The following is a 20,260-nucleotide window of genomic DNA, read 5'->3' as shown; positions in this document are numbered from 1 at the left end:
AAAACTGCAGATTCTGATTCAGTATGTCTGGGAGGGAGCCTCTAACTGTCCATTTCTAATTCCCAGGTGATGCCCATGCTGCTGATCGGGGATCATACTAACACCTGCTGGACGAACAGAGATGCAAAACAATTTAAATATGTCTACTGGCTTCTGAAGGCCAGAGTGAGATTTTTTTTCTTATTATTGAGATATAATTCACCTGCCGTAAAATTCACACATTCAAAGTATACGATTCAATGGTTATATTCACAAGAGTGGTGGAACCATCACCACAATCAACTTTAGAAGATTTTCATCACCTTGGGGGAAAAAACGATCCATGCCCATTAGCAGTCACTCCCCCTTCTCCCCAAGTGCTATGAAGAATTTAAAAGAATTTAGGCTGAGGGTATAAATGTTGATTGCAACCTATTTTAGATATGATGGGCAGGGACAACATCTTCTCTGAGAAGGTGACATTTGAGATGCGACTTGATGAGTTCCCCAAAGATACAGGGAAATCGTATTCTGGTCAGAGGTGATGGCAAAGAAAAGTCTTTGAGGATAAAATGAGTCTGGCACATTTGAAACTTCAGGGAGGCACGTGTAGCTGGAGAGTGGCACCCAAGGGAGAGAGTGCTGGAAAATGAGTTTGGTTCTGACTCTCATTATCAGTAATTGACCTACGTTGTTTTGTTTCTAGAAATATTTAGGATTGGTGTGAATTGAAGATGGCTGTGAATTCTCTGACACTCCTGCTGAGATAGCAAATTTATGTCTCCTCCCCTTTAACGTGGGCCACCGTCTGACCAATAGAATACAGAAATGACACTGTGCCAGTTTCTGGATCCAGGCCTTAGGAGATTGGCAGCTTCTACATTCTGTTTAGGGGAGCATTTACTCTTGGAACCTATCCTCCATACCATAAGGAAGCTCCAGACAAATGGAAAGGCCATGTAGAGGTCACAGGTGAGCTGCCAGCCAAAGACTGTGTCACCCGTCAGCCATGTGCATGAGGCTTTGGGACATCCAGCCCCACTGAGCCCTCAGATGGCTCTGGTTCTAGCTTTTGTCTGACTGCAGTTACATGAGAACCCTCCCTCAACATGAGAACCACCTAGCGGAGCCCAGCCAACTCACAGAACCATGAGAGAGATTTTTAAGTTACTGTGCCAGGCACCTACTGGGCCCTTTTGACCTGGAGATTCACCTCCTTCAACTTTGGAAAATATTCTTGTATTACTTCCTTGATAATTTCTTCCTTCCACTTTTTTGTTCCATGTCTGCATGTGTGACCTCATGGATTGATTCTCTAAGCCTGTAATATTTTTTCGTATTTTAAGTCTTTAATTCTATTTTTTTGACATTTTTTGTTTGCTTTCACTCTTCTATTGAATTTTTTAGTGCAGGCTATGTGGGAGGTTTGGTTCTTATTTGATTTTGCTTTTGTCTGCTCAGCGAGCATCAGGGGAGGGTGGGACAAGGTGAAGGCACAGGCTCTGCTTATACCTGTTTTTAATTTTCAAATGTTCAACCCCAGTTCTGCTCCCTCCATTGTTCCTGGTGTTTCAGAGTCTCTCCTGGGTCTGCAGTGCAGACTGGGTCTTGTTGGGCCTGAGGCCCCACCACCCACTCTTACCCCAGCTCTAGGCTGAGCCTCCTGTGCCCCAATTCCTCCAAGTCCAGACCTCAGTCCACTTCCCGGTGCCCACAAACACGGAGCAATTGCTTGACTGATGTGCCGTCCCAGTTTGCTTCGCTAGGGTCCCAACAAACTTAAAAAAACAATTCCTTTGCTATCACTTCAATGAATTCTCAGAGGAAAGGAGCTCCATCTGCTTCGTTAATGAGAATTTCTTTTTCACTGTGTCGGGAGATAATAGGCTTAAACATTATCCTTTTATTTTCATAAGTCCGCTGTTTGCTGTCATAACATCACTTTGAATTATTTTCCTCTCAGAATTTTAAAATAATCAACAGCCCGAAGCACTGCCTGTGAAACGTTTTGTTTTTCTTGTGTTCTCTGCCATATGCCAGACATTTTCAGCAAGGCTGCATTTATGTGAATTTAAGTCGGGCAAATAAGTAATACGCAATAAAAATATTAATGGAACCTCATTTTATGAGCAAATTTGAAAACATTGCAAATCTCGCCAAATTAAAACAATTTTTTGCTTGGGGTAGTTAATTGGTGTTTGGGTGGAGAAGCATTTCAAGGCTGGCCGGTCAAATGAAGGGTTAACGCTGCACGGTGTTGCCACACGGTGGCGCCATTTCAGACGCTCAGCCGCGGCTGGCGGTTTTTCGTGGGGTGGTGGGAACCACCCGGTGCCTGGGCCCTGGGACTTTGACTTGTGATCTCAGTGTAATAAAAAAACAAAACAAAACAAAGCAAAGCAAAGCAAAAAAAAGGCACCATTCTTACATCTCAAGGCATTTTCAACCAAGCATTATGCGTTAGTACAAATGCAAGCACTGAAAACTGCTCCTGGTTGAATTAAATGGGAACCGAAGTTAGGTGCAGAAGAAAGCCCGAAACACAGCCCGCGGGGCATGCCAGGAGGTCACTCACAGAAGGCGCCCTGCACAGTGGGAGGGGTGATGCTGGGGAGATTAAAACAGGCGCTAAGGAGAAAATCCGCCCCAGCGACCATAGACACAGGCCCTCTGGAATATCTGCTTTACCTCTAGGCTTGTGCTCATGGGAACATTTGACTTACATGATCTGAGTGTTGAATTACCCAAGAACTTCAGAAAAAAGTCTTGCCAAATGTGATCGCTGTGAACAATTCTATTCCTGAATAAAGGCTTTCTGTTTGCAGAGGACTTTTATGTACATTGTCTTGTTCAGGCCTCGCTGGGCCTGTGGAGAAGGTGGGCGGTGGGTGTGTTTCACACACCATGAGGCTCGTGGGCACCTGCTCCAAGTCCCGGCTGCAGGGGAGATGAGCCAGGGCCCAGGCATCCAGCCTTCAGACTCCTCCTTTGGAACCCACAGATGGGGCCTTCGTATGACGGGCTCCTTCCAACCCAATCAAAGACGTTAAATATGGAAAAAAAAAAAAAGAAAGAAAGAAAAAGAATCAAGGTCAATTGAATTCAGTGCCTGAATAGCAATTTTGAAAATTAAATATTTCTAATGGAAATTAGATTACTTAAAAAATTTTCAGGGCACCTGGGTGGCTCAGTCGTTGAGCATCTGCCTTTGGCTCAGGTCATGAACCCAGGGTCCTGGGATGGGGCCCTGCGTTGGGCTCCCTGCTCAGTGAGGAGCCTGCTTCTCCCTCTCCCTCTGCCTGTCGGTCTGCCTACTTGGGATCCCTCTCTCCCTCTGTCAAATAAATAAATAAAATCTTTAAAAAATTGTTTTTTTCTGTGAAGAATTACTATTCACATGAGGTAAAATTCCTAGAATAGAAAAATATGTGGGGAGAAAATCCTCCTCCTTCCCTGTCCCCCAGTTTTTGCCCCTTCCTGGCGGTAGCCACTTACTGTCACCAGTTGCTTTTGTGAATTTCCAGAAAGTCATTATTTTATATATTTTTATACATTTTGTAAAATAATGTAGGGCACCCAGGTGGCTCAATCGGTTAAGCATGCGACTCTTGTTTTTGACTCAGGTCATGATCTCAGGGTCGTGAGATCGAGCCCCGTCTCAGGCTCCGTGCTGGGCATGGAGCCTGCTTAAGATGCTCTCTCTCCCTCTGCCTATGTCCCTTCCCCATTAAAAAAAAAGATATATATATATGCACAGTGCTGTCTGATTTTTTCGGAACATAGAAATACATACTACACATAATGTAGTATGCACACATAAACTGATACCTTTTTTTGCACAGATGATAACATATTATACATACTGTTATGTACCTTAATTCTTTTTCCCACCCACCTATGTATCCTGGAGAGTTTTCCCTGTTGGTACCTAAAGGGATCCATTCTTTCTAACGGTTGCTTTGTTTTCCATCGTACGGTTGCACATTTAATTCATTCAATACCGATGGAATTTTAGGCAGTTTTGCCAGTTAGAGATGGGCTAAGAGTAACTGCTCATCTCCCTTTCTCAAGAGAGCACGCTGACATTTTCAAAAAGGACAACCTGATTTTATGAGTTTGGTAGAAGCTGACAATGACCGATTCCTGTTTACCAGAAGCACCTCTAATTTTATACTTTGTCATTTTGTTCTGTTTTTAAGGCTGCTTTGTTTTGAAAAGTGGCTGGTCCTGGCCAAAATATAGAATGGCCCCAAGTAAATGAAATTGCAGCCCCAGGCGGTTGAGACTCTCTCCAGGTCCCAAACAAAACGTAGAGTGAGAACAACAGAGATCTGCAGGCTCTGGGTACCTGCACGCTCCCTGGCCTCTGTTACTCTCCCTCAGGGCTGCAGAGCCTTCTGGAAAGCTGCTGCCTAGCCTGGGTCAGATTGCTTACACGCTGCCGTTTCCCAGGCCAGCGTTCCCAACCTTAAGCCAATGCACATTTATAGAACACTTCCATGTGATCCTGGGGGAAGACAGACCACGGGCGGAGGGCAGTGCTGAAAAGTCCTAACATCGGGAAGAGAGGGCCTGTTCTCAGCTCTCCGCTCCTCATGCTCAGAGGATCCTGGGTAAGTAAGTCTCAGGCTGACGGCTTTCTTCTTTGAACAACGTGTGGCTTTAAACTGGTTTGGCTACTGAGATTAGAGGGGATAAATACATTTCTTTCTTTTCTTTCCTTATAAAGGGAAGTTAAAGGCACATTTGTGCTTCTTATTTCCATGCCCCCCCCCACTATCTCCTAAGCTGCATGAAATGTATTTTTTTCTTTCCAATAAGTTACTGTCTCCTTTTGGTAGAATAAGTCCCCCTTGATCTAGACCTTGGTCCCCTCATTGGTAAAATAAGGGTTTTTTGGCGAGATGAAATTTCATTCTTCTGGCCTCTGTTATGATTCTGCCCATTGCAAATTGGATTTTCAAGTATTTGCGGTTCTTTGGAATGATGATTTAATAGACCCCCTGAGGCCCTAATACACGGAGACCTTATGAGAAAAAGTTATTTTAAAACTCCTGATGATGTTGACTTTGACATGTTTGCAGTGTTTCTCTAGACTCTACACAAGTACCTTTTCAGACCAGTTTTGGTGTTGCGCCTGCCAATTCGAGCTGCCATGTGATTTCAACAAACACTGTGTTTCTGAGTCTGACTTGGTGTCAGAACTGAATCATCAGGCCACACCCAGGGAAGGCAGAGTGCTGAGCCTCATTTGAAAATCTAGTTTAGCGAACCCTAGTGGAGTGTGTGTGTGTGTGTGTGTGTGTGTGTGTGTGTGTGCCCGTGTGGGTCATATTTCATAGGATATTCCATGAAACAGAAATGCCCAGACTCAGACCACATACCCTCTAGTGTGTAATGTCTGCATATGCGTGTGTATAGGGGGCAAAACTCCTCTGATTTCAGCTGCTGCTCCCAGATTGGCAGGCCGTCCTTCCTAGTGAGTACCTGTTGGCTACTTTGGGATTGTCCTGTGCTCAGGTTCAGCTGGCAGGGCCCTCTTGCTTCTGTCCATGTCCTCCTGCACAGACACCAATATCAGGTGGGTCTCGTGGCTGTTGGGGGTTGATGTTCAGGAAAAGTCTTATGGTCTAGTTTTGTTTTAAAAGTCCAGAGGTTTCAGTTTTCCTATCTTGTGGCTCAGTTTATATGGGGAGATTTGGGAAGATCTAAAAACTCTGCTACCACCGTGTGCCCAGACTGCCCCTTGTCAGGTTTGTCATCGCAGTCAGGAGACTGGCTTGCTTCTGCAGTAGCTCTAATGGGTAGTGATAAGGGTCTGGCCCAGGAGCAAAGGGAACAGGGAGGAAGGGGAGAGTGAAAGACACACCGGGAAGGAAGAATCCAGAGGTCTCCGTGAATGTGCATCGGAGAGACAAGAGGAATGAAACAGAGGGGGACATTAAAACACAATCATGCATCCCTTCAGTTCTTTCAGCAGACACTCAAGTGACCCCATGTCCTGGGTCCTGGGAATAACCCCGGAGCCTGCGGAGCACCTGGGCTGGAGGGGAGGCAGATGCCAAGCAGCAATCACTGTGAGCTGCAGAATTACCACGAGGGTCCCAGGGGATGTGACTGAAAGAACCCAGTCCTGTCAGTGGAAATGGGAAAGTCAGGAGAGGGTTTGGGTCCAAGAAGAGAGATATAAATTTACATTTCAGGGCGCCTGGGTGGCTCAGTTGGTTAAGCGACTGCCTTCGGCTCAGGTCATGATCCTGGAGTCCCGGGATCGAGTCCCGCATCGGGCTCCCTGCTCGGCGGGGAGTCTGCTTCTCCCTCTGACCCTCCCCCCCTCTCATGTGCTCTCTATCTCTCATTCTCTCTCTCTCTCGAATAAATAAATAAAATCTTTAAAAAAAATAAATTTACAGTTCAAGAGGTTAAGTAACTGTGAATCTTCTAAATAGAAATCTCCTCCAGAGTTAAAAACATGGTAGGTGCAGGAGGAAGTTGGGAATGGGGGCCCAGATTTGGAGCCTTCTGCCTGGACTCAGCAGAGGAAGTTAGGGAACCAGTGGGATCATCTGAGGAGACCAGGCTGGAGGACCAAAGCCTGGATCTTATTAGATGGCTCCCCTGAGAGGGTGGGAGGAGAAACTGGAGAAGGCGAAGGAGAGCCGGATTTTGTAGCGCCTGCCCTAGTGGGCAGAAGTCCGGGGAAAGCGGGGGCGACAGTGGCGGATGCTGTGGGGATGAGCAAAGGCCAGAGTCTGCAGATTCCGGGCAACTTCTGAGTGCGGTGTGAATCGGGGAACTTCTGTTGAAAGAAACAGAAACTTGCTTTGAGTTGAGAAGAGGTAGCTCTGGGCTGTAGCAACTCCTTGCATCCCGGCTTCTCAGCTAGCGCGGGTCTGAGGGTGGGCTGGTGTCCGCTGGGCTCCTAAACTTGCTCCTCCCTCAAGTCACCATGCATTGTCTCTGGGTCTCTCTGGCACTGATCCCAGCCTCCATTCCTCATTGCCTGGTGATTTATGGCCCCCCCTTGATTGACTTCCAGGGCCGCTATTACATATCAAGAGACAAGATCTGATTGGCCCAGCTTAAGTCCCTGAGCGGTGTCGAAGAGGTGGATTGGTGCGGTAGGCAGGATGCTGCCTCAGTGGGAGGTGGGGAATGAGGGAGAACGAAAAATGAGCCATTTTCAGAGCAAAGGACAACGACAGGCCCTCAAAAGTTGTTTGCTCAAACGTATGATTTTATGGGGGTGGAGAAGTAATGCTGGTTGCAATGATGGGTGCTGCTAACTACACGCAAGGGCGTGTGCAGAATGGGCCAGGGGTGTGCAGGGCGTAGGGGACAGCACCAGGACAAACGCAATTCACCGGACGGTGGCGTACCGTCCAGAAGAAAACCCAACTCACGAGGATGCTGACCGTGCTCCAAATCTCTGATTCCTGAGATTAGAAGCCTGGGTGAGATGGTCCATCCCAGCACAGGAGGTCTTATCCCAACACAGAACGTAGGGCAGGGGACCGAGGTCCAGGTGGTGAGACAAGGGAGCAGCCGACCCTGCCCAAGAAACGAGCACACTCTTTGTGGGCTCATCTGAACCCTGGGAGGGTCACTGGACAGGCCACGATCTTTGTCCTAGGGTTCCCTAATTTAGCTGTGTTTAGAAGAGGTAGATACCAGTGTGTTTTTATAATCCTAGCCTGCTGTGGCAAGTCTGTGCGTGTGTTTCAATCTCGTGAAACGGCTGTGTATAGCAGGAGCAGCTCGAGAGAGTTACCACCTTGCCAACGTTTCATAAATGTTGTTAATGAGGGTGTTTAAAATTGACACAGTGGAGAGAGCCGCTGGGACGGCTGAGCGCTCCGAGTTTGTGACCTAAAAAGGGGAAATTCTGCTCCACACTCAAGTCAGAGAATAGCCTCAACAGAGCCCCGTGCCAGAATTGGTGCCAAAGAATTATAAAGAGATTAAACCCAGCGACACAGGCTGATGTTGTTCTAGCAAAGAGAGCTAACTCTGTGTAGTCGAGCTGCTCACATCGGCTCAGGGATGACTAAAATTGGTCGTGTCTCAGTGTTCTGGGGCTCCAAAGAAATTCGCAGCCTCTACCAAAGGACTGCCTCTCCTCAGAGTTGTTGCCTTCCATGCTTATCAAGTCCTGAGTTGCAAGGCTCAGACCGCGAATGATTCTTTCTTTCTAGTTGTGCTCATTTGTAAGTGGGGCCAAGTTTTTCATTTTGAGAGGACATGATTTTGCTGGTCAGTCTGGGAGCTTAAAAAAGCAAGGCCTAGTATTCACTTCTGGTCATTCAAAAGCCCACTCCTGCGAATATGTTTCTGCTGAAACGGATAATGAGGCTCAAGTTAGGATCTGACAAAGTTATTTTGCGTCTCATGTTTCATAGCGAAAGGATGAGACAACCAACCCTTGAGTCCTGGTCAGTCACAAGATCATCCCTTCATGTGTTCCAGTTCTTTGAAGAACACTTGGTGATGTTTTTGTTTGCATCACCTGGTGGAAGTTTCGCTATTTGGCATGTCCTGGGTGTGCTTCCCTCGCCCCCAACACCAGCCCGCTCTACCGCCCTGGGACTGCCCCTGCTTTGGCAAATGCCTCTCCCTCATGGAGCATAAACAAGGAGATTCAGGCTGACTTGTCTTGGTGAACAGGTGTGAGGGGAAATCACCCAACCCAACCACAGATGCCCATCTTGGACAAACAGCTAGATAGAGAAGGAACAATGCCCATTGGGCAGTCAGTCATTAGTACCAGATTTCTTATCAGATGGGCAGATCCTACTGGGAGAGAATTCAGGAAGTTATCCTTTGGGAGCTGTGTTTATACATGGCAAGATTAGTCCTCAGGCCCACCTTCCGGAAGCCAGACAGGGGTCAGACACATGGTCCTAGGAACCAAACCAACGGGGGTGAGAGAGAGGGGCTGAGCTGGGGCTTGGGAAGCAGTGCTTGGGCTGAGCTCCCCTGGAGGCGCCGGGTCCCACATCTGAAGTGCAACCAGGAAACTTAATCATTAGGTTTAGCTTCCTTCTGTCTTCTCTGCTGTTTTTCTGTACAACTAGGTCTACCTGTGCTTTCCACAGATTCATGGAGGGCCGAGGTGGGCACATGAGAAATTGCGCTCCAAGATTGTTGTTCAGTTATTTTGAAGATATCTTCACTGTCTTTGTTTTCTTCCTGTCTTCAAGTTATCCTGAGGGTCTGGTGGTTGCACACATTGACTTTCTCCTGCTCATTGTTTTATATCTTTTGAGGAGGAAGTATTGGGATGCAGGTCACTACCCCAAAAGTTAGTTAGAAAAAAAAACAGGAAAATATGATTAAGATGTTCTTTTTGTTCTTGTGGAAAGCACTATAGTCTGAGCAAATGGGACTTAACAAAGTCTTGTTTATAAGGACTTTTAAATTATATGGTAATTATTATTAACCTGAAATTTTTAAAGATAGGTTTACAATAAAACTATCTGAAGAAGAAAAGTTTTAAAAAGCTATTTTCTATTTTACATAATAAAATTGCTTGATGTTAGCTGAAACTCTAAGTCCTAATAATTGCATTTGTCGTATTATGTCGTATAGAAGGCAAATACCTTTAATTTCTTAGTGCAGCTCTAACCTATGGCTCATCAGTATAATATCTTGGCTGCAATATAACTGGCACTGATACCCCATCCACGCTCAAGATTTCTGCCGGGTCTGCCCTCCCCCCATCTCCCCCCACCCTCCCCTTGGCCTGCAGTTCCCAATTATGTTCATACTGCATTTGATTTCCAAAAATGACAGCACAGTTTAGCGTTTGGATTCAAATGATGTCTGAATGTTTGTGGGTTTTAACAGCCTGTTTTCATAAGAAATATGGTTTTGCTAATATCCAGTATGCACAGGACTATATGAAAATTGTGAGTAAGGAGAATCTTGTATTTGAACGTGTCATCAAATATATGTTTTAACAGGAGGAAAAGAGACCCCTTATTGCAAACCAGTATGTGGCTTCACATTTCCATTTTGGGCTAAGGGACTGTGCACTGTTTAGAATGTGGGATGCTCAGAGCATCATCCTCAAAGAGATATAAGGCAGTGATACTCAGTCTGGCATGGACCAAGTTGATGCTACTGATCACCAGTCAAGGGGCTATGCTTGTAAATTGTTATTTTACCATGGGAGAGGAACAGGATCCATCTATCGATCCTCCATCACGTGACATCCTTTGTGCTCCAATGCACAGATCTTCGGGATGGCCAGCCAGAGTTGGGTGTAAGCTGGTATAAAGGAAAGTGAAATGGGCACTTTGGGGGAAATCTTATCAGTTAGCTTTTGCCATGTAACAAACCACCCTCAAACTTGGGGGTTTAAAACAATAACCATTTATTTAGTCTCTGATCCTGTGGATTGGCATTTGGACGTGGCTCAGCTGTTCCTCTGGGTTGTTTTCTTGGTCTCGGCTGAGATCTTTTGGTGTCTGTTGCCAGCAGTGGGCTGGCTAGCTCTCAGCACCCACTCATCAGCCGTGATGCTGAGGGTGTGATTAGTGTAGCCCCAGAAGAAGGCAAATTTAGGTCGGCCCTTGAGTAAAAGGGCCAGCCTAAGATAATGGTTCATAAGGTCAGCCAGATTGTCCCTGTTGGTCCTCAGGCCTGACCCACTGACCATTGTGCAGCCCAAGCCTTGTGGTGTCATTACTGTCCAGAGCCCTGGGATACTATCTCACGGAATCACGGGTGGGACCTCAATTATGGAGCAACAGTAAGAACTTTCCAATGATCCAGTGTAACTCTCTCCAGAGGAGATGCCTCAGGACAGAGAACTTCCCATCACTGGAGGTATTCAAGCAGACCCAGAGATTCCATGATTATTCCCAGGTTCTGGTTTAGACGTGCAAAACCTAGAAAGCATCATCACCAAAAGTACCTGGCCTCTGTCCCCCAAAGAGCCAGATTCCAGCTGATGAACTAGACCCCTCAAGACCTGTATCAAACATCCCAGGCTGTGATTGCCGGTGGAGACCCCAGGTCTCTGCATTCAAAGGCAGCGCAGGGCTACAACGCTCTCCTGAGACAAGAAGAAGCCCCTGTGCTTCTGGAGATGTCCTCCATCCCCACTCTAGCGGCAGCCCTCCCACCGCCTCCAGCCACACTGTGTGTCCTTGCTCACCCAGCCCTCCACCTGCTCTCCACCCGGACAGTCCCTACCCCCATGTCTGATCCTGCCAACTTGTGCCCCCAAGTCCGTCCCCCATTCACAGTTCTCTGGTTTCAATACCTTCCTGCTTGATCTATCCTACAGCAGGTCTAGGCTCACCTCCCACCTCCCCTGCAACCTCCTCGACCATCCAGGCAGAGACAAGCTATACAGAACGAGATGGTTTGTAAACAGCAAACACTTGGAAACAACTTGGTGTCCACTGCAGCTATTAAATCGGATGTTACAGGCACAAGGGATTGTTTTTGATATGCCACTATGAAATGGAAAGTAAAAAGCAGTTTCAAAAAGATTACAAACAGGGGCACCTGACTGGTTCAGTCGGTAGAGCATACGACTCTTGATCTCAGGACTGTAGGTTCAAGCTCCATGATGGGTGTAGAGATTACTTTAAAAAATTAACCCCCCCCTTTTTTTAAAGATTTTATTTATTTATTTGACAGAGAGAGAGACACAGCGAGAGAGGGAACACAAGCAGGGGGAGTGGGAGAGGGAGAAGCAGGCTTCCCGCCGAGCAGGGAGCCCGATGCGGGGCTCGTTCCCAGGACCCTGGGACCATGACTTGAGCCGAAGGCAGACGCTTAACTGACTGAGCCACCCAACCGCCCCCCAAAATAAAAATCTTTAAAAAACAAAACAAAAAACCCAAAAAGAGTACAAACAGTATGCATGATCCCTGATTTTGATTCTGTGGATTTTATTTAAGTTTACAAATGTACGCTCACCCAGACGTCAGTTGGTGTTTCTCCGCGCCTTTAGACTCCAGTTCAAGTCTGTGCCTAGGGGATCCCCAAGGTGCACCCCATGATTTCTGTGAACCCCCCAGGGCTTGTATACTCTGGTCTCCTCTGCTCTCAAGCGCCTACTTGACTACTGTATTGACCCAAATATGAATAAAATGCAGCTCCTTCTTCAAGTTCCAGCCCCCCAGCCCCTGCCAAAAGTAAAACACAGCAGAACAAAGTGCTCACAAAGCATTTGTGACTGTGGTCGTGTGAAGATCTGGGGCCCAAGAGGAGAGCTGTGTGCCACAGCGGAGGGGGAGTGACGTTGGGCGCGACTGTTACTCGAGTGTCCTCCGCCTGCATTCAGCGCCAGTCCCCCGACCTCCCTCCATCGTTCTCTATCTCACATCCATGCCCAGGTCCTTCTGCACCCCTGTGTCCTCTTCTTTGACCTTCACCTCAGGAACCAAACCTCCTTAACTCTCCTTTCACACAGGGAGGCCCTGAGCCATCTGAGCTGCAGTTCCTGCCAATCCTTGACACCTACACAGACTAAATTCGGTTCTTTGCCCAAAGAGTGTTTCTTCCCAAGAGAAATTCTGGTGCCAGGTTGTGAATCAGCTGGACTAGGCTGCTGGAGGGTGAAGGGGAGCTGAGATTTAAATTTGGGCAAGCTACCAAAGGTCTCTGGCCTTGATTGATCATCTGTAAAATGGGGGCATTAGACTAAGTCAGAGTAGGGCTCTGCTGGGAAGGGGATTTATTGAGAGACCTCGCTACCAGGCTACTCTCAGAGTAGAGCCCTACGTAGAGTAGGGCTCACCAGTGTATAGACTGGCCACGGGTGTGCCAGGATTCCAATCCCCTCAACCTGTGGTGTGGTCAGGTGGGGCCCGGCCAGGGGACGAAGACTCACGCAGCCTTGTCCATGTCCCCAAGTCAGGGGCTGGGCACATGTCTTCATAGTAGAGTACGTGTGCCAAGACGTGAGAGGTCGGGAAGCCCTGCGATGAGCTAGAGCTCTCGTGCGCCCCGATTCTAAAGCTGCTGGTAGAGACTGACATTGGCCTGACAGGAAGTCTATGTTATGATTGGGTGACAGTGGGTTGCTGGGGTGGTGGGGAATCCCAACTACATCTTATTAAAGTCAGAACTGTTGAATGGAAGGAACTCACCTTGTCATTCGTTGAATGGAACACACGTTTATTGGATTCCAAAGCAGGGAGCACGGAACCCGGAGAAAGGAGATCTGGGTTGGAATCCCAGCTCTGCCAGCCTATCAGCCAGTCGAGTCAGAAGACAGAAGTGTCTCGGTTATTTTAGCAGAAAGAATTTGATGTAACGACGTGTTATCTAGGTAAAGAGCAAGGCAGAAAAGCCAACTCGGAGTTATGACAGAAAGTGGCGCCTGCAGGAGGCGGTTATCACACCCAGGGCTTAGGGAGCAGAGAGAAGCTGGAATTATTCAAATTTAGAAGCTTGGAGGAGGGCCCCACAGAAGGGAACCTCAGACCCCTGTGGAGGGAGCCCCAGCCGTGAGGCGAGCTCTGTAGGCGTTGGGACGACTGCACAGGGGACGCCAGCGCTGCAAGGAGGGGGGACTGTCCCCCGCCACCCCGCTCCCGAGGTGAAGCCGTGAGGCTGGACGCTGCTCCCAGAACTGGAAAAACAGACAGGAAGGAGTGTGTTCTCCTTCCTCCTTCCACCTCTGGCCTCTGCCTCCTCCGGCAGGGCCTAGCAAGAGCAGCCGGCCAAGTGGAAGCCGGCTGGCAGAGTCCCCCACTGGAATACAGTACGTTTGAGGCTGGGACGGTAACTGCATGACTGGCCCAGCCTCTCCCCAGCAGCGGGGCTGGGTGCAGTGGTCTCTGGTCCCTGGGGCAGAAGCGACTGATTTCTGAGTTCCTCCCAGTCCCTGCCTGCTACAAGGCCGGGCTTCTCCCATCTGAATTTCCTGGTGGCCTCAGAGATGGGGGAGGCTGGGGGAGAGTGGCGGGGAAGATCTGTCCTGTCACTCAAACCCCACAGAGCAGCCAGGTCCCTGCCAGAGCAGAAAGCAGGCGAGGTCTCTCAATAAATCCCCTTCCCAGGCTACGGCTGTTTGTTTGTATTAAAACGGGAACATGATAACAGAGCTATAAGTAGCTCCACGCTCAGCTGTGCAAGGTAGGGAGTTAGAACAACTGCATTCAGCCACGGGAGGGAGAAGATGAGGTCTCCTGCCTGCTGGGGACATCCGTGGGAACAAGCAGCTGGCTGAGGTCGCTGGGCACGTCAGGCAGCCAAAGTCACCGCTGGTCAGGTGAACCTGAGCTCGCCTTCAGTGAGCGGACAGAAGCTGGACGCCTCCAGCCGATGCCTCCCCACATGCTCAGCTGACACAGGGCCTGACTGGCTGGATGCCACTGTGACCCAAGGGCAATGCCACAGCAGGGAAGGCAGGTCTCCCCTGACCTTGCTAGTCTGGTCCGGAGGCGACCGCAGAGGCCCGCTCAGGGGGAGCACGCCTGTCTGAGTCTAGACCGGGCTCCAGCCCCTGCTCGCTGGGACACCAGGGTAGATCATTCCCACCCTCCTGGCCTCGGCTTCCCCATCTGTGAAGGAGGTGCCGGTGAAGATGATCTCCAAGCTTCTTCCAGCACTAACAACCTAACGTGCTCAACGAAGAAGAAAAATCAAAACTTCTTAAGCCTTTAAAACAGAAACATCCCCATCCCGTTTTTTAACACAGAGAATAAAAATCCCTAAATAGAAAACTTGGTACAACTGTCTGATGTAGCAACAAATCCCAGCAGGCTGTTCTCACAGGACAGTGGGGGTGAGTTGCAAAACCTCTCTGAGCCTCCGTGTTATCATCGATGCCATGGGGCCGACGTGATCTCGTCTCTGATTTCCCAGCTCCCGCCGCCTCCCACCCTACACGTAGCACGTAAAATGGGGCATCGGCCCGACCTGGACATCGCAATCTGGGTCTGAGCGGCGTCCTCCACCCACAGGTCTCTCCGCGCCGCTCAGCTGCCGTGCTGGTTCTCACGTTTCCATTTCCCCTCCTCCTCCACACTTGGCCCCAGGCCCCATTTCCCCGGTTCTGCTCTCGGCTCCTCCTAGCTGTGCTCTGGCTACCCAGCCCTGCTAGGCTGTCTCAGCCACCACAGCAAGTGACCGGCCCGTACCTGGCACTGTTCGCAGATCAACTGGGGCGGGGCGGGGGGGGGGGGTAGGTCGCATCAGCTGGGACCCTCCCAACCAGTTCTGGTTGCCAACAGCTAAAAACTCCATGCTCTACTCCAGAAGTCAATGAGCAGAAAAAGAAATGAGAGAAAAAGGCCATCAATTACCTTTGAACTGTATAGAAAAATCTTCCAAGGTGGGAGCATCACATCCTTCGTGAATGTAGGGCCTGGGGCCAACCAGACTCCATCCTTCCTCTTACTCTCCGCTGGTCTTTGACCATGTGACTTGATCCCTCTGGGCTTTGGTTGTTCATCCATAAAAAGAGAAAATACCTACCCCATGGCCTCGCCGTAAGTATTAAAGAGCGCACGAGCGCCTCAATGCTTGCTTGGTTCATAAAAAAGCTCAGTATTTATAGAACGCATGAAGACATGGATTAATGAATCAAAGACTGTCCTATCTTACATTCGGGGTATTTGGGGATTTTGATGATGTGACACCAGTAAACCAACTGAGAAACAAAAATCCTCTCAAACAATTATCTTTTAAAATGAATTTTATATATTTAATCTATGGGAGAGTAGGTTGAGATCAGCTGGCTGTTTAGGCTCCGTACAGAAACAAGTGGGTAGAAGAAACCTTTGTGGATTCAGTCTCGTTTGTGGCAAGCCACTGGAATGAATTAGAAGCCTAAACTGTGGATCCTTTTTAAAGACACGCAGTTTAACTCACCTGAGGACATAGAGGCACTCTAGCTAAGTTAACACCTGGTGCCCAGTGATGCCCACGGAGAGGGACAGGATCGGAATGGTGTGTCACCAGCCCAGTAAACATTTCAGTGTGAATGGCTTGTTCAAAAGTTCTTGAAACAATTTACTTTCTTCTTACTGAGTGTGTTATAAAATGTCTTAGTAGTCACACCCAAATTCATGATTTTACTGAAGGGATAAAAAGAAGGGCAGTATAAGCCTTGTTTCACTGAGGGATTTGCCTACTGGGACTCCAAACAGACCCACTGCCAGCAATGATAGAACAGGCAGCAGCAGTTTATCTAGGGCTTACTCTGTTCCGAGAGCTTTACTGAAATTAACTCACTACAGCCATGCGAGGTAGGTATTGCTCTGATTCCCATTTTAGAGATGACAAAACCGAGGACACAGAAATTAAATAATTTGCCAGAATTTACACACCAGGTAAGTGGTGAAGCTAGTATTCATGTGACAGTAGTCCGGTTCATAATCCCAACCCCTGCCTCCAAAGGGAGGTTGTCCCAGAGATGGACGAGGGAGCCCATACACATGTGTGTTTAGCCATGTGTGGTGGGAAATGGGAATCTGGTTGCTTGCTTAATGTCCAGCTTGGAAGAAGACAGAGAGGGCAACTGATCAGCCATGGACACGTGTGGACTGGTAACTCAAGGAGACTGATACTGAGGTTCCATCAGAGCACTGCCCTGGGGAGAGGTGATCATGACTAAGGAACGTGGACACTCTGGATTCCATAGTGCCTGGCATCTGAACACGTCCCCAGTGCCCAGCCACTCTATTACAAGAGATGGAGCACCAGCTTCTGGGACGGAAGCTGAGAAGTTGGCCTATTTATTTTTTCTCTTCCCCGTGGCCACCTCCGGGCAGCAGTGTTAGGATGGGCATCAGTGATGATGCCCAGTATCCAGCAGTCATGACAGTGGTCATGGGACCAACAGTGGCAGCGACAGTGATATTAGTAGCCACCCATGAGTTGACTGAGGAGATGGTTCATGGAAGGAATACGCACTAACGAAGGTATACGGCTGAAATTGAATCCTGAACATTCCCCACCTTCAACGTCCTTATGCGACTCCGCCATTTTGGTTGGCCAGCCTCTCTTCCTCCTTCTCTCCCCCAGGAGTGTGCCTCCAATTCTTTTTTTCTATGTTTGGCCCCTGTTGCCCCCTGAATGACCTCTCTTCATTTCCAGTTGGCTCATCCAAGATATTTCACTTAAAAAGATTCTCTTCCCTAGAAGAATTCTCCTGTGACTTGGCAGGGCGGCGGCGGCGGCGGCGGGGGTGGGGGGGCAAACATTCTGTTTCTCATCCCACCAATCCTTAATTGTACAGAAACCTGGTGTTAATAAACATAAAAGTAACAGTTTTCAGACGCTCCTCCCGCCTCCCCCCTCCCCCATGGAATACCTTTTTTAAACAATAGTAGATGCAGAACCCCAAGATATGAAACACACACACCTTTAAGACAGGAGGCGAAATTCACGTAACACAAAATTAACCATTTTAAAGTGAACAATGTGGTTATATTTACCACATTCCCAATGCTGGGCAACCACCACTTCTATCTAGTTCCAGAATATTTTCATCACGCTGAAATAAAACCCCGAACCCATCAAGAAGTTACTCACCCTGCCCCCAGCCCTTGTGAACCATCAGCCTGGTTTCTGTCCCTCTGGATTTGCCTCTTTTGGACATTTCCTATCGGTGAAATCACACAATATGTGACCGTTTGTTTTTGCCCTTTTTCACTCAGTAAGTTTTGAGGCTCGTCTGAGTTGGTTACATGTATCAGAGCTTCACTCCTTTTCATGGCTGATTAATATTCCGATGTATGGATCTATCACAATTTGATTATCCATTCATTTGTTGAAACATATACACTTCTGCTCTGTCCGAACCACAAGTGGGGGCACCAAGATCCTCCCCCCAACATCCAACATGTCCCTCCAAGAAGTTCCTGACACTCCTCCGAGCTTGGTCAGACACCTGGTCTCCAGGGAGGCTCTGATGCAATGCCAACTTGTTTCCCAGGAGGGGTCGCACCCTGTGGCAGGGATCAGGGGCTTCTGCAGAAAGAAAGACTCACAAAACCGAAACCAGCTGCATTCCTGCCAAAGAGTGGCTGCCTGGTGATAATGGCAGGAATCCTGGGAGGTGGAAGGCTGCCGGGCACAAGGGGCTCTGGGCAGCTGCCCATCATCGGTCCCACCCAAGGGCCTCAAGGCCTCCTCCACCCTGATGGGCAGGTCTGCTTCTCAGCGCCCTGGCCAAGCCTGCGGCTTTTTATGACTTCACTTGTTGAAACTCAAGCCACGCCTCGGTAAGTACATTCTCCACACAACACACTATAAACAGGTGCCAGACTGCTGGCGTCATCCTATTTTCACAAGTTCTCTTTGTCTTGCCACATTACTTAGGGTGGGATTCTTCCAGGTGCCAACAGGAAGCCCTTTGCGCATTTTACTCCTTTTCCCCGTGGAAGGTTTGTCCCTGCTCTGCGGCATGAAGGGCGAGTGAATGATCTGGAGAGTGAATGCCCTGCTTGCCGGGCAGGACAATTCTGATCGCTTAGGTGCAGCCAATCAGGTCACAGGGCCAGTTTTAGTCTGGATAAGCCCTCTCTGAAAGGAGCCCTGCTCCTGTAATAACGGGGAAAATCCTCTACGCGAACGGCCCAGGCCGCAATGGGCTCAGAAATGCTGATTCCGCGTTTGTGTGATCACAGCGGCTCCGCGCGGCCCGCGGCTCAGGTATGAGGCGCAGCTGGTTTGTGTCAGTGTCAAGGGTGGAGACGGCTTGTTTGCCCAACTGGATGACGTGGGCCAGCGCCTCTGCTTAGGCCTCACCTGCTTCTAAGTGGAAGAGAAAGTCCAATTGCTGGAAAGCAGACTTCCCGTGGGCCCGCAGCCTCCAAAGTCCCAGACCTTCCCCGAATGTAAGTAGACGGCAGAGCTGGACCCGCCTTCCTTTCTGGTCTTGGGGGAGCTCGAGGGGCTGGCAGTGCTGTAGCTCAGGAGGAGAGAGTTCCCGAAAGAGCCAAGCCTTCTCTCTGTGGTTTTGAAATTCACACTGAGCCAGAAGTAGGTTTAGTATTTTTTTTTAAGATTTAATTTTTAGGGGGAGAGAGAGAGAGCGGGAGCACAAGCGGGAGAGGCAGAGGGAGAGGGAGAGAGAGAATCTCAAGCTGATTCCCCGCTGAGCACGGAGCCCGACACGGGGCTCGATCTCACCACCCCGAGATCAGGACCTGAGCCGAAATCAAGAATCCGAGGCTCAACCGACTGTGTCACCCAGGCGCCCTGAGCCAGAAGTAGTTTTGTCATTGTTACCTTCTAAAAAGCTAGTTCGGGCGCTCTGATTTGTAATGCAGTTATTGAATTTAATCTGGTGAATGAAACGCAAAAATTAATATTACATTGAACTGGGGCACCTGGGGGGCTCAGTCAGTTAAGCGTCTGCCTTCGGCTCAGGTCATGATCCCAGAGTCCTGGGATCGAGTCCTGCTTTGGACTCCTTGCTCAGCGGGGAGCCTGCTTCTCCCTCTCCCTCTGCTGCTCCCCGGAATCAGCATTTCTGATCCCATAAAAAATTTAAAAAAATTACATCAAACTGTATGTAATCCCAACTGTGTGTGGGTTAAACGCTTGGCCTGGGGAAGTGACAATCATTGATACAGGCATAACGATTAACAGCCATCATTGTTTGCTAATGAGGCATCGCTTTCCAAATGAACCTCAAAAAAAAAAAAAAAAAACCCTGAAGTGATCAATTTTAAATACATGAAGATTTTAACGTTCTGTAAGTGAGCATATGATTTTTTTCCCCCATCTTATAAACAGTAGATGGCAAGAAAGGATTAAGGAATTGTATCCTTTTGACTCAAGGGTTTGGAGTGAGAGAATCAGTCGATCCCTACTACACTGATGTCACTTCCAGTTTTCTCGGTTTGGGGGCATTTTATTTGTGCTGCTGAAAATACTCACATTTTCTTTTCCCGTGAATTGTTCAGTACGCGTAGCACATGGTAACTACTCAGTCAGTGTTGGTTGAATGGATAAGCAATCAGTGGACAAATTCTATTTGAAGTGAGTCAATCACCGAAGTTTTCTGAGCTAATATCTCCACCAAATACTATGGTGGAAGTAAATACTGCTGTGGAAGAAATCTTGAGTTAGAAGGCAGGAGACTGAGTCCGTTTTCCAGCTTTGACTTCCCCAGATTGGGTCTTTGGCAAGCCCCCTTCCCTTCTCTGGTTTCAGTTTCCCCCCCGGGTCAGACTGGTAATCTCTCAGGCTCCAGCTCTAAAAGTTGATAATTTTACAAGTTTTCTGTAACGTAGTTTCTCCGCGTAGAAAAAGCGCGGGTGAGAGTCCCCATCCTGCTGATGTTATGGGGTCTCGTGGA

The 20,260-nt window shown here is 48.5% G+C and overlaps 1 protein-coding gene and 1 long non-coding RNA gene across 11 annotated transcripts in view; one reads left to right on the top strand and one right to left on the bottom strand.

The window, feature by feature from the left end:
• Window positions 1-4,491: 4,491 nt before the first annotated feature.
• Window positions 4,492-20,260, top strand: part of TACC2 (transforming acidic coiled-coil containing protein 2) — a 207,225-nt gene continuing 191,456 nt past the window's right edge. For 3 of the 10 annotated variants that reach the window (XM_073904072.1, XM_073904073.1, XM_073904070.1), the window contains exon 1: window positions 18,343-18,791. The gene's annotated coding sequence lies outside the window, so the exon portion shown is untranslated. Of the gene's footprint in view, window positions 4,593-18,341; window positions 18,792-20,260 lie in introns of those variants that run through there. The other 7 variants (XM_073904071.1, XM_073904069.1, XM_073904076.1 and 4 more) reach the window with 5 other exon arrangements.
• Window positions 16,251-18,052, bottom strand: LOC141374616 (uncharacterized). Its single transcript, XR_012381626.1, has 2 exons — window positions 17,485-18,052; window positions 16,251-17,175 (listed from the first exon to the last, which is right to left on the bottom strand). It is a non-coding gene; the product is annotated as an uncharacterized lncRNA (long non-coding RNA).

Source organism: Callorhinus ursinus, unplaced genomic scaffold, assembly GCF_003265705.2.
Source record: "Callorhinus ursinus isolate GAN/ISIS: 27379988/994484 unplaced genomic scaffold, GSC_fseal_2.0 scaffold20, whole genome shotgun sequence".
NCBI lineage: Eukaryota > Metazoa > Chordata > Mammalia > Carnivora > Otariidae > Callorhinus > Callorhinus ursinus.
This window is presented reverse-complemented; position numbering and strand designations above follow the sequence as displayed.